General features: G+C 38.5%; 1 long non-coding RNA gene across 1 annotated transcript in view; it reads left to right on the top strand.

Moving 5' to 3' along the window:
- The window catches only part of LOC129635834 (uncharacterized), a 28,323-nt gene extending 12,590 nt beyond the window's left edge, over positions 1-15,733 (top strand). The window contains exons 2-4 of the long non-coding RNA XR_008706482.1: positions 13,341-13,651; positions 14,556-14,787; positions 15,220-15,733. This is a non-coding gene — a long non-coding RNA (uncharacterized LOC129635834). The remainder of the gene's footprint in view (positions 1-13,340; positions 13,652-14,555; positions 14,788-15,219) is intronic.
- Positions 15,734-16,827: the final 1,094 nt, after the last annotated feature.

The raw sequence follows: 16,827 nt of genomic DNA, 5'->3' as shown, positions 1-16,827 counted from the left end.
CCCACAAGGATCATCCAACAACAGAAAGAACAGAAATACCTAATATTTACAAAAGTAGAAATGGCCACTAACAGAAATATGATATGTGATCACAGCACCTCAGTCAATGGCATGGATCTAGATTAACCATGTCCCAAGAAGATAATGATCTATCCACCAGCTTAGATTGGAGAATGACCACAGTGAAAATGAAACAGAGACTTCTCAGTATAAAACTGTTGAGATAGTCCAGGGTAACACAATTTAAAATATGGGGTGGCCTGTGTCAGAGCTTCTTGCATACCAAGTTATCTGAACAGTTCGTTCATCTGGAAAAACAACTCTCTTATCAGGACAATGGTTTACTCAAAAGACTTGTCTTCAGACCCTGGCCCTCTGTCTAGTAGTTCTAAATTACTGTGGATCAGACCTAGCCTAATACCAATCACTCATCCTCTTGATGAAAGTGAAAGAGGAGAGTGAAAAAGTTGGCAGAAAATTCAACATTCAGAAAACTAAGATCATGGCATCTGGTCACATCACTTCATGGCAAATAGATGGGGAAACAGTAGAAATAGTGACAGACTTTATTTCTTGGGCTCCAAAATCACTGCAGATGGTGATTGCAGCCATGAAATTAAAAGACACTTGCTCCTTGGAAGAAAAGCAATGAACAACCTAGACAGCATATTAAAAAGCTTTGTCAACATTACTTTGACAACAAAGGTCCATCTAGTCAAAGCTATGGTTTTTCCAGTAGTCATGTATGGATGTGACAGTTGGACTATAAAAAAAGCTGAGTGCTGAAGAATTGATGCTTTTGAACCGTGGTGTTGGAGAAGACTCTTGAGAGTCCCGTGGACTGCAAGGAGATACAACCAGTCCATTCTAAAGGAGATCAGTCCTGGTTGTTCATTGGTGGGACTGATGTTGAAACTGAAACCAATATTTTGGCCACCTGATGTGAAGAGCTGACTCATTTGAGAGGACCCTGATGCTGGGAAAGATTGAGGGCAGGAGGAGAAGGGGATAACAGAGGATGAGATGGTTGGATGGCATCACCGACTCAATGGACATGGGTTTGGGTAAACTCCAGGAGTTGGTGATGGAGGGGAGGCCTGGCATGCTGTGGTTCATGGGGTCGCAAAGAGTTGGACTTGACTGAGCGACTGAACTGAACTGAACTGATCATCTCTTCTTAAAATTGTTTTTTTAATTGAGTTGATGAAGAGATAAATCAGTTATTGCTATCTAAATTGTTATTTCTTCTTCTCAATACTTGGGTTAAGATCTTTAGCATGTTTTGTGTTAATAATGATAGTGAACATTCTTACCATTTTGCTGTTTGAATATAATTATTCTAATGTTTCACTATTAAGCACAATGCTTACTATGTTTTACTGGTACTTCTACTTTATCAGACTGAGGAAGTTTCCTTCTATCCTTAATTTATTCAGTTATTTAAAAAATCTATATAATTGTCACAATTTGGAGTATCTTATCAAAATTTACCATTTAACATGTTTGTGAACACTTTAATTTTTTTTGTGTGAACTATTTGATATACTGTCTGTATTTATACCTAAGCCTTAACTGATTATAATGCAATTCTCTTTGATACAATCCTAGCTTTGATTTCCTGATGTTCTAATTTGGATTATTTATTTTTTGTCTATAAGTTAGATTTGGCTCTAAGTTTGTTTTCTTTCTGTGGGTACATATTCTCCTTATCTTGCTTGGGGAAAATTAGGAAACTTTAAGTCATTTTCCTATGTTCTGGAATAGTACATAGAATATAGACATTTTTCTCTTTATGGCTGTTTGGTAATGCTCATCCACAAAATTATTTGAAGTTAGTGCCTTTTTAAGATGAAGATTTAGAATACCTTTTCATTTTTTCTCATAGTTTCATATTTTCTCTTTTCAAGAGTTAAGTAACATTTTTTAAAGGCAAAGATTTGTACACATTATTCTCTAAGAGTTTAAAATTTTCTCTGCATTTATGTCTACATATGTGCTTATTCTCATAGTTAATGTTATGTATTGTGTATTCTTTCCTTTTTTTATTTGATAACATTTACCAGTGACTTTTATTGATGTGTTAAATGAACTACATTTCTTAACAGAGCAAATTTACTGGATAATATTTTAGATTTTATTATTACTATTCTAAACATATTTTAATTGCTTTCCTTCAGACATTGTTTTATAATTTTCTTTCTCATTTACTTAGTTGAAGGTTTAAATTATTCAATTTTAAACTTTCTTGTTTCCAAGATAGGTATTTATGATTAAGAATTTTCCTAAGAACTTTTCTCCCTGTTTTATGTGCAGTATTTTTTTTTTTTTCCTGTATTTCTGTCATCCTGGGTGATGAAGAAAGGATAGATAATACCTGTCTGTTATCTTGATGTAATTTCTTTTCCTGCTTTCTTTCTATGAATTTTCATTTTAATTAGGAACCAGTTAAGTACCTAGGGCTTCCCTGGTGGCTCAGTGGTAAAGAATCCGCCTGCCAATGCAGGAGACACAGATTCGATCCCTGGGCTGGGAAGATCCCCAGGAGAAGAAAATGACAAACCACTCCAGTATTCTTGCCTGGGAAATCCCATGGACAGAGGAGCCTGGCAGGCTACAGTCCATGAGGTCACAAAAGAGTTGAACACAACTTAGCAACTAAACAACAACAAATAAGTACATAGCTCTTGAGCTGATCTAGACTATCAAGCACTGGCTTGCAACAAGTGAATTAGAGGGTGCTGAACCAGGAGTTATTTGTGATCTCTAAATATTTCTCTTCTGTTGCTTTCTGAACACTGCCCTTTGAATTTAAGCTTGGCCACATGATTTGTTGGGCTAATATAAAGTAAGCAGAAATATCTTGTTCACTAGGGCATGGAACTTCAGAGCTAGTTATGATTCACTTTCTTTTTCTTTAAATTTTATTTATTTTTTTATTTATATTTATTTGACTGTGCCAGGTCTTAGTTAGGGCATGTGAGATCTTTAGTAGTGGCATGTGGTATCTAGTCCCCTGACCAGGGATTGAATGTGGGCCCCCTGCACTGGGAGCATGGAGTCTTAGCCACTGGACCACCAGGGCAGTTCCTGTGATTCACTTTCCTACTACTATGGTGATTACAGAAGCAGGAATCATGATACAGCATCCATCAGTCTGGGCCCCTAATGACTAAAATGAGCAGAATCACCTGCTTACCTTATATGAGTATGTACGTGGACAGGAATAAACTCAAGTATTTTGCCTATTAGAGTTCAGAAATTTGCTACTCCTAGTTGATACACGTGTTCATATAACTCCTTTTTCATAGTCAGAGATCTTGAATCACCCTTCACCAGCAATGTCACTCTCACAAAAAATAAGTAGGCTTTTTTTCCCTCCCTAGGGAGTTGGTGATGGACAGGGAGGCCTGGCGTGCTGCGATTCATGGGGTTGCAAAGGGTCAGACACGACTGAGCGACTGAACTGAACTGAAGGGTCACAAAATGTTGTGATACAGTTTTGTTCCCCCAAAGTGACTAGTTATATCTCTGTATTATGAGAGATGAAAGCAGAAAAATACATTTTATTAGATAAAAATATAAGAACAACTGTTTCTGGTAGCCACCTGTGTCTAACTCTTGAAGAGTTGCAAGCATGGTAGGTATTTGGAAGATGACTATTAAATTTTAATTGAGTGATAATTCATATGGTCATTGCACGTTCAAGGTGGCCACTGCCAAGGTTTCCCTCTAATAACCTCTGAGAGTACTCTTCTTTGTTTGCAATACTTACTGATCTGGATAGGCAGGTAATATATTTGTTTTCTCCTTGTATGTAGAAAGTCATGTGCCTTTGCATAAGATTATAAAAGATATTTACTCATTGTCTTAAAAGCTACATAATTTTTTGCAGAAACTACCAACTCCCACATTCCTCCCATGCAGGCAGGAAGAATACCCTGAGTGGATTCAGGGATAAAACTTGGTGCTGTTAGTCTTCCAAAGGCATATCTATACTCTTGGTAGGCTCCATTGTATGGTTCTGCACATAGACATAACTACAAGATCATCTGTCTCTCTTGATAGTTCATGCTATGCCTCCAGGAAGTGGATAAGCACATCTTCAACCAGTTGTGATAGCAAAGGCTATTTCTCTAAGAAATATGTTTCCACACTTTATGAATTTACAAGCATTTGTGAGAATGTGGAGTGAAAAAAATGTGAAGCAAAACATCTGCTTGCTATTCCAGCACTGTTACGTAGTGCTAATCATATCATTTTTTTTTAATTTTTTAAATTTTATTTTATTTTTAAACTTTACATAATTGTATTAGTTTTGCCAAATATCAAAATGAATCCGTCACAGGTATACATGTGTTCCCCATCGTATCATTTTTAAAATGCACATGGGTTGTATTAGCAATAGTGAACTCAAATAGATAAACCAATTTCTCAAGTAGTGCCAGGGTAATGGATTGACTACATCATTACTTGTATAAGTGTTGTTTTGTAACTATTGAATGTAAACTTCCTTATAGCCTATGCACATCAAAGAAGTATACTTTTCATTATTTTTAAAAGCAAAGATAGGGAAATTCAAGTCTGCTTTGCTAGGAGAAAATTTCTCATATTTAGTCTAATATGATGAATCCATATAATATTTCCCACCAAAGATACATGTTGACAACTGATGATATTCAAATGTTACGTGTGTACTAGGTTGCTTCAGTTGTTTCCAACTCTGCGTGACCCTAGGCTCCTCTGTCCATGGGATTCTCCAGGCAAGAATACTGGAGTACATGGTTGCCATGCCCTTCTCCAACTCAAATGTTAGATGAATCAAATCCAATAAATGAGGGAAAATTTTAAATATATTTTGAATCAACTTGTGACTATATTATGAGCAGAAAAATTATCAGTGTCACAGGTAACAAAATGGAAATAGAGAATTAACTCTGAATAAGTAAATAGCTAAAATACAATATTTATGATAAAGTTCTAGTCTTCAGGTCTGTAAAATTAAAGTACATTCACTAAAAGCAGCATTAACTGTAAACAGTCATAAAATGGCAATAATACATCAAATTATTGTGTGACTATCAAGTAGGTTATTATTAGAAAACAGATCTCCATGGCTGGACTAAGTCAAAGGGAAATACCAAATATGATTACCTGTAATGACAAACTCACAGCAACATTCAAAACTCTCCTGAACAGAAGGCCTACAGTGGTCTCTTTTATTATTTAAATGAAAGCCACTATAAACAGTTCTCTGAAAGTCCCATGCTGGGCTGTTGTTCTGGCCCAATCAGACTTGATTAGGAGTGCACGTTGGGTCTTTTATGAACACCTGTGTCTAAAGCCCACAAATAATTAGCTTAGCCATACCATTTCACTCTAATAATGGTGTAATTTGCCACGCCTTTCAGGCTCAGGACAGCTGGTGCTATTGAAAAGCACCTCAGGATTAGGGCCTGACTCCCAGGCCTGAGTCTTTGATGGAGGGGGTGGCGGGCGATGGGGTGGGGGTGGGGGTTCTTAGGTATCCATGGCAACACACTTAGACTGCAAATTATCACCTCTAATAATAACTGGGACAGTCTATCTTTATTTTATTTGCATTATCCACAGAAAAATGATAATGCATATCAAATCACAGGAAAGCTCTAAAATTAATATACATATATTTTATTACCTTATCAACAGACATATAAGATTGAGAAGGACAAGGAATTTTTTTTTAAATCACACCTGTTCAAAGTTCATTTGGTTATTTAATAAAGATCTATCAAAAGATAATTGAGGGAAAATGAGGTCCACCTCTGAATTTGTCAGTGCTAATTGATGCTGTTACCTACAGCTGCATAGAAATCCAAAGGTGAATTATTCTCTTGAAAAGCTCTTCAGCTGAAAGCAACTTTGTGACTGCTGTACTTTTATCTGAGTCCCTGGAAGGTTATAAATTGGACAGCCTAGAAATGCTGATGGCCATACTCTGGCTTCCCGCAGCTTCTCAGCACTTCAATCAGTGTGTTCCATTAACACACACATGGCAGGCAGGTGGGACTAACTCATGACTTACCTCAAATCCTGGCCCAGTGACATATCCATTTATGGAATTTGCAGGAGACAGAAAAGGAAATCCTTCTTATACCAAGCTACACCAAACTTGGCTCAAACAAACAGATGAAAAGGCTCTGATAAATAAAATATATCTGTGTGTATTTAGAAAGAGAAGCAAATGGGCATTCCTTTTTTCCTTAATAGAAGAATATTCATTGTATGTTGATTATTAAGATTCAAGGAGTTGCACTTAAGTACGGGGTGTGCCTCATAGGATACCATTGTGTTTAAATGTTTCAGCTCTGGAGTGAGACTGCCTGCATTATCATCTAGGCTCTACCACTTAAAATCATTTTGATATTTGGCAAAACTAATACAATTATGTAAAGTTTAAAAATAAAATAAAATTAATTAAAAAAATCATTGTGTGACTTGGAAAAAGCCAATTACCCACTCTTAGTCTGCTATCTTCTCTGTACAATAGGAAGAATAATCATACCTATTTTAGGGGGAGCAGTTGAGGCTTAATGAGCTGATGTGCATAAAAGGGTTTTTGTAGTGGTCCTGCACGTGGTGAACAAGAAATACCAGCTACTATGGCACACCTGGAGGTGTGCCACCCAGATCCCTCTTCCAAGAAAAGACTTGTCACTCTACCTGAGGGCGGACAGCCTCCAGATATTAAAGGATGTGCTTTAGCTTCAGAGTTGACTCACTCAAAGCCATAGCCTTCTGGGATCAACCCGCATCCAAATGACTGAGCAGAAGACCCAGGCGTTTCAGCCCAACATGGGGTATTTTTGGAGTGAACCCTCCCAAAGTCAGCAAAAAGCTGTGGTAAAATAGCATTGCAGATCCACATCCTTCTCCCTTGTAAGGTTACTGAGCCCTAATAAATACCTTGCACATCAAACTCCTTTTTATTTTTTTTTTCTTTCACTACCTGTACTTCTTTATTAGAAAAGAAATTAACCATCCCCACTAGAGACTACAAAAGGAAATTAACTTAATCTTACAATTCTAGAACAGACCAACTTCATAGTCAGAGATTCTTAAGCCTTCAAAAGGTGGGGGAGAAATAAGAGAAAATCATCTGGGGCAGTGTTTTTCAAATTTGGGTCCTTTCACAGACATATGCTCAAATGAGACAGTTGGAAGTTTTCTATGAATGTTTTAGATATTGAATTTGACTTTAGTTGATAATCGAAATCAAATTAGTACACCTCATTCATTTCATGATTACTCAGATGACCATTTTATATAACAGATATGGCCACAGTATCTGAACTGCTACCTCTGATCCCCGTGGTAAATGAAGACCAACCAGGCTTAACTGCTCATGCGTTGTTAGTTGCCCAGTCGTGTCCAACTCTCTGTGGTACCCACGCAACCCCACCAGGCTCCTCTGTCCATGGCATTCTCCAGGCAATTATGCTGGAATGGGTAGCTAGCTATTCTCTTCTCCTGGGGATTTTCCAGACCCAGGGACTAAACCTGGGTCTCCTGCATTACCAGAAGATTCTTTACTGTCTGAGCCACCAGGGATCCCAAATTTTCAAGCGGTTGTCCCCAAATTAGGTCCTCAGAATTTCCACAGGATTGTTGAATATGTCCTTTGAGATCCATGAGTTGCCCAGATTGAGTTGCCCAGCAATGAGGTGGGGTGGGCATGGTGACGAGGGAGACACATGTAGTTTGCAAAAGCACATTCAAAATATCTACTGATTTCATAATACAAGCTCCATAAAGTCAACATCAACAAAATAATTTGGCTGATGGGCAGGAGCAGAAAACCAACTATAGATTCATCCTAGGGGGATTGGAATAAACTCAGTTCAGCAGCACTGGCTCACAGGTAGAGGAGTCTAGTACATGGTGAACGGTATGTAAGAAGCACCTGCCAAACATGACCTCTCAGCATCTGCTTCCAAGACTGTACAGCCTGCACCACTGGTAAACAGCACTGAAGATAGTTTTTATATTTAGGATTTCAGAGACTGTTCCTGGATATTGCAAAGCAACAAAATCTAAATTATTAAAATTATTTCACAAAGAATTTTGATATTATGCTCTAGGGAGTATGAAGAAAAATAGGACACAGCTCCCATTTCTTTAGGAACTGCTCATAGTCAAGCGTAAAAGCATCCTACCTGAAGTAGATGTCCGTAAAAGAATAGGCTGACTACTAACTACTCAGTAGAATCACCCATAAAATGCCTTCACAACAAAGAACAAATACACCTCTTGCTCGCACTGGCAAATGATACATAGAAACATGAAAATCTCATTTTATTTTGATCTTGAAAGATGAAGCAGAGGACTGTGAGGTGGAATTTCAGAAAGATTGCTCGAAATAGAACAGAGCAAGGGTGGGAAAAGACGGCAGAGTAGGAAGATTCTGAGCTTGTCTCCTCCCCAAAACAGACAAAAATTCTGCCTACATATAGGCAAACTATCTGTGAGAATGATCTGGAGACTAGCAGAAAATAGTTTCCACAACTAAAGATGAAAAGGAAAAATTGCATTCAGACAGGTGGAGGCCCAGAGACACAGTCTGGCTGGGATTTTTACCCCAGCACTGTGACCCATAAGTGGGAGGAAAATCATAACCTAACCAGCTCCCCCTAAGGATTGGGAACCCCACATTGGGCCTCCCAGCCTAGGACACCTGCGCTGGGAAGATGAGCCCCCATAACATCTGGCTTTGAAAATTAGCAGCACTTACATCTGAGAGCCAGAGCACTACAGGAAACTGTCAACTAAAAAAAGAGTAGTCACAAGCTGAAAGCAGAGAGTTGTTTAATCTGATGGGTCTTCTTGGTGTTTCAAGTCCTGGAGACAGCATCACGAGTAACCCTGGGCCACTGCTCCAAAAAGGTGGGGGAAGGAGGTAAGTTATACAGAATTTTGCAACAAAGGGGGCAGTCTGAAATCACAGATTATTGTTAATTAAGGAAAACTAGATATCTCAAGTTAAGAAATTTAGTGCTCTTCTGTGTATGGGAAGAGGCCAGCATCTGGCCTCACTGAAATCATTCCTGTCTTCTACATCTCAGCTACCTGGGGCCAGTATCCTGTGTTTTCACATCCCACATCCATAAGGAGTGGCTGCAGCCTGATGGCTTTTAGACAGCAGCAATTCTTCTCCTTCCTGAATTCCCTTACAGCTCACTGGGTCACCCCGGAGGGAGGGCTGCACTTGCTGATGACTGTGGCATCCTTGTTTAGCTGTATGACAGGAAATACCCCATTTCACAAAATCCAGAGTCCACTCTTAAAGGGCGCATGCAGAAATTCACTCGTTCCAAGTCTCAGTACAGAGGCAGCAGTCTGAAAAGTACACAGGTCTTACATGAAGGAGATTCATTGAATAATTTCAGAGCATACACTCGAGAGTTAGGGGTCTGTTGGAACTTTGTGTGTTTGTGACTCCCCTTTTACCTAGCTGGCTTTGCACTGGCAATCACGATTTCTGACTCTCCCTCTGTAACCTATTATCACCATTTACTCTGCCCCAGATTCACCCGTGGACCTAACACTGCTAGTACATTCCTGCAAAGCAGCCCACATCCAGCCACTCTCAACAGGAACACTTGGCTTCCACTAGAGTACCTCTAAGGAGGGCCCTGCCTTGCCAATCATTGTGGGCAATCTAGGCTGGCAGTGGAGCCCCTCCAAAGTGGTTCCCCATCCTGACCAAACTCAGAGGATGACCTTGACCAGCACCTGCACCATCCCAAAGCAGCTCTTGCCTTGGGAACTAACCCATCATACCAGAGCACCCACAATAATTGCAACAGGGTCTTACAGCCAGCCACACTGGGGGCCAGCCTCACACACTAGCATGCCCACAGTAGGCATGGTTCATCCACATGTGTACACATGCAGTCCACACAGAGGCATTCCTAGAGCACCTGGCTCTGGAGACCAGGGGGTGATGAACACAGAACATCTTCTGCACAAAGCTACTCCTTTAAGACAAAGAGACACGGCTGATTTACCTAACACAGAGAAACAAACACAGAAAATTAGGCAAAATGAGGAGACAAAGGAATATGCTAAAAAACAACTTGTCCAAAATTCAGAAAAAGAAGTAAACCAAAAAGAGATAAGCAACACATCAAATAAGGAATTCAAAATAGTGGTCATAAAGATACTCCCTGAATGCAGGCACAGACTGGAAGACCACAGTGAAAGCTTCAACAAAGAGCACATAATATAAAGAACTGATCAAAGCTAAAAAATTATGATAATGGAAAAGAAAACTACACTAGAGGAAAACAACAGAAGATTAGATGATGCAGAAGAAAGGATTCAGTTCAGTTCAGTCGCTCAGTCGTGTCTGACTCTTCGCGGCCCTCTTTGCAGCACACAGGCTTCCCTGTCCTTTACCAACTCCCAGAGCTTACTCACACTCATGTCCATTGAGTCAGTGATACCATCCAACCATCTCATCCTTTGTTGTCCCCTTCTCCCGCCTTCAATCTTTCCCAGCATCAAGGTCTTTTCCAAGGAGTTATTTTCTCACATCAGGTGACCAAAGTATTAGAGTTTCAGCTTCAACATCAGTCCTTTCAATTAATATTCAGGACTGATTCCCTTTAGGATTGACTGGTTGGATCTTTACCAGTCTAGAATACAGGCTAGAGGGTATCACTCAATCAGAAAAACAAAAATAAAAATAAAATGAGCATAGTTTAAGGAACCTCTTATACAACATGAAGCATACTAACACATGTCAGAGAAAGAAAACAGAGAAAAAAATGAAAGAACACGTATTTGAAGAAAGAAATGGTTGAAAACTTTCCTAACCTGGTAAACAAAAAAGATATTCAAGTCCAGGAAGCACAGAGTCCCAAACAAGATGAACCCAAATAGATTCACACAATGATGTCAGTGAAAATGTCAAAAATTTTAAAAAGAGAGAAACTTAAAAGCAACAAGAGAGAAACAACAAGTTACTTATAGGGGACCCCTCATAAGACTATCAGTTGACTTTTCAACATAAATTTGAGAGGCTGGAGGGAGTGGCATGACTATTCAAAGTACTGAAAGGAAAAAAAAAATAACTTCCCATCAAGAATACTCTATCTGTACCATCTTTCTAGAATCCATATATTTAATATATGCATTTATAATATATATTTGTCTTTCTCTTATGTACCACAACTTCTTTATCTATTCATCTGTTGATGGACACATCTAGGTTGCTTCCACATCCTAGCTATTGTAAACAATGTTGCAATGAACATTGGGATGCATGTGTCAGAACAGCAGCGGAAATACAGACATAGAGAACAGATATGGGCACAGGAGGGGAAGGAGAGGTTGGGATGAATTGAGAGAGTAGCATTTAAACATACACATTACCATACGTAAAATTTGATAGCCAGTGGAAATTTACTGTATGATGCAGGGAGCTCAAATCCAAGGCTCTATGACAACCTAGAGGGGTGGATATGGTGAGAGGTGGGAGGGATGTTCAAGGGGGAGAAGACATACATGTGGCTATGGCTGATTCATGTTGATATACGACAGAAACCAACATAATATCATGAAGCAATATCCTCCAATGGAAGTAAATACATTTTTTAAAATAAATAAAAATAAAAAAAATAATACTCTATCTGGAAGTTTTTCATTAGAATTGAAGTACAGATAAAGACTTCCCTGAACAAGCAAAAGCTGAAGTATTTCATCACTACTAAACTGACCCTATAAGAGATGTTACAGAGATTTGTTTAAACAGGAAGAAACATAGCTAGAAATATGAAAATCATGAAGAAACAACTCACCAGTAAAAGTAAAAATGTATTCAAGATAGTGGGTCAACTACCTCTATAGCTAATATGAAAGTTAAAGGAAAAAAACCAGAAAAAGAAATTTAACACCAGTAATCACCAGGGAAATGCAAATCAAAACCACAATGATTTATCATCTCGCACCTATCTAAATAGCTATCATCAAAAAAACAACAAATAACAATTGTTGATGAGGATGTAAGAAAAGGGAAACCTCATGGACTGTTGGTGAGAACGTACGCTGGTGTAGCCACTATTAAAATCAGTATGAAGAGTCTTCATAAAACAAAAATAGAACTATCTTAAAAATCCAGCAAGTCCACTTCTGGATATTTATCAGAAGAAAACAAAAATATTAACTCAAAAAGATTTATGTACCACTGTATTCATTGCAGCATTATCCATAATAGCCAATAATCTATGTGCCCACTGATAAATGGATAAAAGAAGATGTGGTAAGTATACACAATGGAATATTTCTCAGCCATAAAACAGAATGAAATTGTGCCATTTGCAACAACATGGATGAACCTAAAGAGTATTATGCTAAGTGAGCTAATAAGTCTGACAGAAAAAGACAAGTATTGTATGATTTCACTTGTCTGTAAAATATATAGAACCAACCAAACAAACAAAAAGGATGCTTATAAGTACAGAAAGCAAACTGGTATTTGCCAGAGGGGAAATGAGTTGGGGGAGTGGGTGAAATACTTCAAGGGGGTCAAGAGACACAAGCTCCCAGTTATAAGATAAATAAGTCACAGGGATGTAATACACAGCATAAGGAATATAGCAAATAATACTGTAGTAATTTTATATAGCAACTAGACTTGTCATGGTAATCATTCCATAATCTGATTGTCAGATCACTGTTACACAAGTGAAAGTAATGTAATATCATACATCAACTATACTTCAATAAAAAAGCAGGTAAAGAGAGAATATAAATGTAAAAAAAGTACTTTTGCAATTTCTTGATAAGTTTAAAAACTAATGAAAGGCAAAAAGGATACCTGGTTAGCAAGTGAAGTAGCTATAGATCTAATCAGAAAGGTTATGTTCCCACTTTTTGTTTATTCTGTTTGAAGCTCTGTTTTTTGACGTGTACACATTTAGGTTGCTTCCTCTTCGCTAATAACTGTTTTTGCTCCAAGTTTGCCATGTTTCCCTTGTTTTCCCTACTTTTTCAGATATTTCCCCATTCCTGAGTTTTAAATTAATATTTGCACAGTACACCTTTTCCCATTCTTTTATTTTTCAAACCATATGTGTTGTTGAATTTTAAATGAGTTTTTTTTTAAAAGTGTTAATAGTTGGGCTATTTTTTAACTGATTCTGCCCATTTCTATCTTCTGATTGGTGCATTTGGACCCTTCTAATTACTGGAAAGTTGATTCTTAGGTCTATATCTTGATTTATAGTGGTAGTACAATACTGAATACATTGTCAGAGTTCAAAAAGCTTAGAATGGGTGATTCTATTTTATGTCCCATGCAGATTGTTAAGGAGAATAAGATCTACAGCTCCAACTTAGAAGTTACCATCCTGGATGAAATCAGCAGTGTGACACTCCAAAAGCACGCTAGAGACAGGCAGATGTGCATCTTGGCGTCTGTACTTCACCACTTATATCTGCTTGACCTTGGATATTAAAAATTCTTTCTGGGCTGCCATATACTGATTCTGCTTATGAAGGGCAGGACACATGGAAATAATTCCACAATTATCATTCACCTTCTCCTTCTACCACACCATGTTGATGACTTTTATGGTTCTTTTAACTCAGATTTTATCATTTGTCAAGACAGGTACTCTGATTTAATGTTTGACTACTTATTTTAGTTTCTTAGTGGCTTAGAAATAGAGGTTTAATTAAACTTCTTTTCAAATTGAAGAGATACTTAACTGCAAGGAAATATTTTGCCAAAAAAAATTTTTGGAGCTTCTGTAAAACCAAAATTCTATATGGTAGCTAGAAATCACCTTAATTTAAATGGAAGTAATCACATTTGAAAGATGATAATATTTGCAGGTGCTTTTGATCTGAAAATCAAGTGCATTTCAACTATTTCTTTAAAATTAATTTTTACCATCGAAAGAAACTTAGGAACCTAAGCAAGTTCACTCTCACATGGTACCTTTAGTGGTGCTTCGCTGTCCACAATCAAGAATCAACAGCCACCATCAAATGCAGGAGAAGGTAGCCAAGTGCCTATTTCCAAGGTACACATTAAAGGCCACCACCTGCCCTCAACCAGCTCCCTCCTGATTAAGATTAGCCCATGATTTCTTGGGTAGTCCATATTGCTGTGTCATCTCTTTTGTGTGCGTGAACATGAGTGCTTGTCTTTAAGAGCCTCACATGTGAACAAATATCAGAGTGAAGCTGGCACCTTACAGGAACTCCCTGGGGGCAGAAATCCTATTATGTTGGTGCAAAAGTAACTGTGGTTTTGCATTGTCAAAATTGCCATTTGATATTAGAATACATTCTTAAATAAATGCGATTGTGTTATACATCATTTTAATGCACATTTCTTGCTTTATGCTTTTTGCCAATGAATTATTACTTGCTGTTTATTTTACATGTATTTTAGACTATGGAAATGATGTTAGACAAAAAGCAAATTCAAGCAATTTTCTTATTTGAGTTCAAAATAAGTCATACAGCAGCAGAAACAACTCACAACATCAACCATACATTTTGCTCAGGAACTGCTAGTGAACATACAGGGCAGCGGTGGTTCAAGAAGTTTTACAAAGGAGACGAGAGCCTTGAAGATGAGGAGTGCAGTGGCCACCCATCGGAAGTTGACAATGACCAACTGAGAGGATCACTGAAGCTGTTCCTCTTACAACTACACGAGACGTTGCCGAAGAACTCAAGGTTGACCATTCTACAGTCATTTGGCATTTGAAGCAAATCAGAAAGGTGGAAAAAATCGTGTGTGCCCATGCTGCTGCTGCTGCTGCTAAGTTGCTTCAGTCGTGTCCAACTCTGTGCGACCCCATAGACGGCAGCCCACCAGGCTCCCCCGTCCCTGGGATTCTCCAGGCAAGAACACTGGAGTGGGTTGCCATTTCCTTCTCCAATGCATGAAAGTGGAAAGTGAAAATGAAAGTGAAGTCGCTCAGTCGTGTCCGACTGTTAGCGACCCCATGGACTGCAGCCCACCAGGCTCCTCCATCCATGGGATTTTCCAGGCAAGAGTACTGGAGTGGGGTGCCATTGCCTTCTCTGGTGTGCCCATGAGCTGACCACAAATCAAAAAATTGTCATCTTGAAGTGTCACTTTCTCTTATTCTTCACAACAATGAATCATTTCTATATTGGATTGTGATGTGTGATGAAAAGTGGGTTTTATATGACAACCAGGTTAGAGATTGGACCAAGAAGAAGCTCCAAAGCATTTCCCAAACCAAACTTGTACCACAGAGTCATGGTCACTGTTTGGTGGCCTGCTGCCGGTCTGATCCACTACAGCTTTCTGAATTCTGGTGAAACCATTACATTTGAGAAATATGCTCAGCAACTGGATGAGATGCACCGAAAACTGCAATGCCTGCAGCTGACATTGGTCAACAGAAAGGACTCAATTCTTCTACGTGACAACACCCAACTGCACATCGCACAACCAACGTTTCAAAAGTTGAACAAATTGGGGTATAAAGTTTTGCCTCACCCACCTTATTCACCTGAGCTCTCACCAACTGACTACCACATTTTAAAGTAACCTGACCATTTTCTTCAGGGAAAATGATTCCACAACCAACAGGTTACAGAAAACGCTTTCCAAGAGTTGGTTGAATCCCAAAACATGGATCTTTATGCTACATGAATAAATAAACTTATTTCTCTTTGGAAAAAAAAGTGTTGATTGTAATGACTTTTACATTGTAATGATTTACATTAATGTAATGGTTGTTCCTATTTTGATTAATAAAGATGTGTTTGAGCCTAGTTATAATGATTTAAATTCAGGGTCTGAAGCCGTAATTACTTTTGCACCAACCTAATATCTTTGGCAAATCTCAGTTCGCCTGTGTATGAGACACAAAATGATGTCTGTGAAATTAAGGAAATTAATCATTTACAATTATCTCTCTCGGTTCTTCTGTAACACTAATGAGAAAAATCTTGGTTTGGTGCTTGTTTTTATGCCTTGTTGAACATATTATATAATAATAACCTTTTTAATAAACTGAAACAGAACACAGGTGGAGAGTCAAGAGCAGGCTTCAGTACCCACTTAAAGCAGAATGTCAAAAAGTATTTAGTTTTTCACCTACCTTCTCTTTATGGCAAGGGATGCTGGTTTTGCATTTATGAGAGCAAATGCTACTTACCTGCATGTAGATTGAATCAAGATTGCAAACTGAGTGAACTTCAGGCAGACTGAAAGTGAGTTCTCTCTTCCAGGAAAAATAATGGGCTGAGTTGTAAAAGGTAAGAACAGAAGAAGATGATGGAAAAGTTAAGTGAGACATTTAAATAGAGGGAAAAGCATGGACAAAAGCATCAAGAGGTAACCTATTCCAGAAGTACAGTTTTAAATGATTGCTATTGTTCTTTAGTTGCTAAGTCTCATCTGACTCTTGGGAGACTCCATGGACTGCAGCCTGCCAGGCTCCTCTGTGCGTGGGATTTCCCAGGCAAGAATACTGGAGTGGATTGCCATTTTCTTCTCCAGGAGATCTTCCAACCCATAGATCTAACTCACATCTCATGCATTGGCAGGCAGATTCTTTACCACTGGGCCACCAGGGAAACCCTTCTAAATGGTTACATCAAAGAATAAGCAGAAGATTATGGAACTTCACTTAGACCTGTAGGAAGCCACGTCATAGTGATAAGCAAGGTAGATTGTGATCATATTCCCTATTTAAAAATATCAGTTAAGGAGAAATCTGGCAAGTGGAGAGGTGGGAAAAGAACCAGTAGCCCAAGAATTGAACAAGAAAATGTATGATAGAGTGGGAGGAA

This window comes from Bubalus kerabau, chromosome 21 (genome assembly GCF_029407905.1).
Source record: "Bubalus kerabau isolate K-KA32 ecotype Philippines breed swamp buffalo chromosome 21, PCC_UOA_SB_1v2, whole genome shotgun sequence".
Taxonomy (NCBI): domain Eukaryota; kingdom Metazoa; phylum Chordata; class Mammalia; order Artiodactyla; family Bovidae; genus Bubalus; species Bubalus kerabau.
The sequence above is the reverse complement of the archived record's forward strand: the minus strand, read 5'-3'. Positions and strand labels throughout refer to the sequence as shown.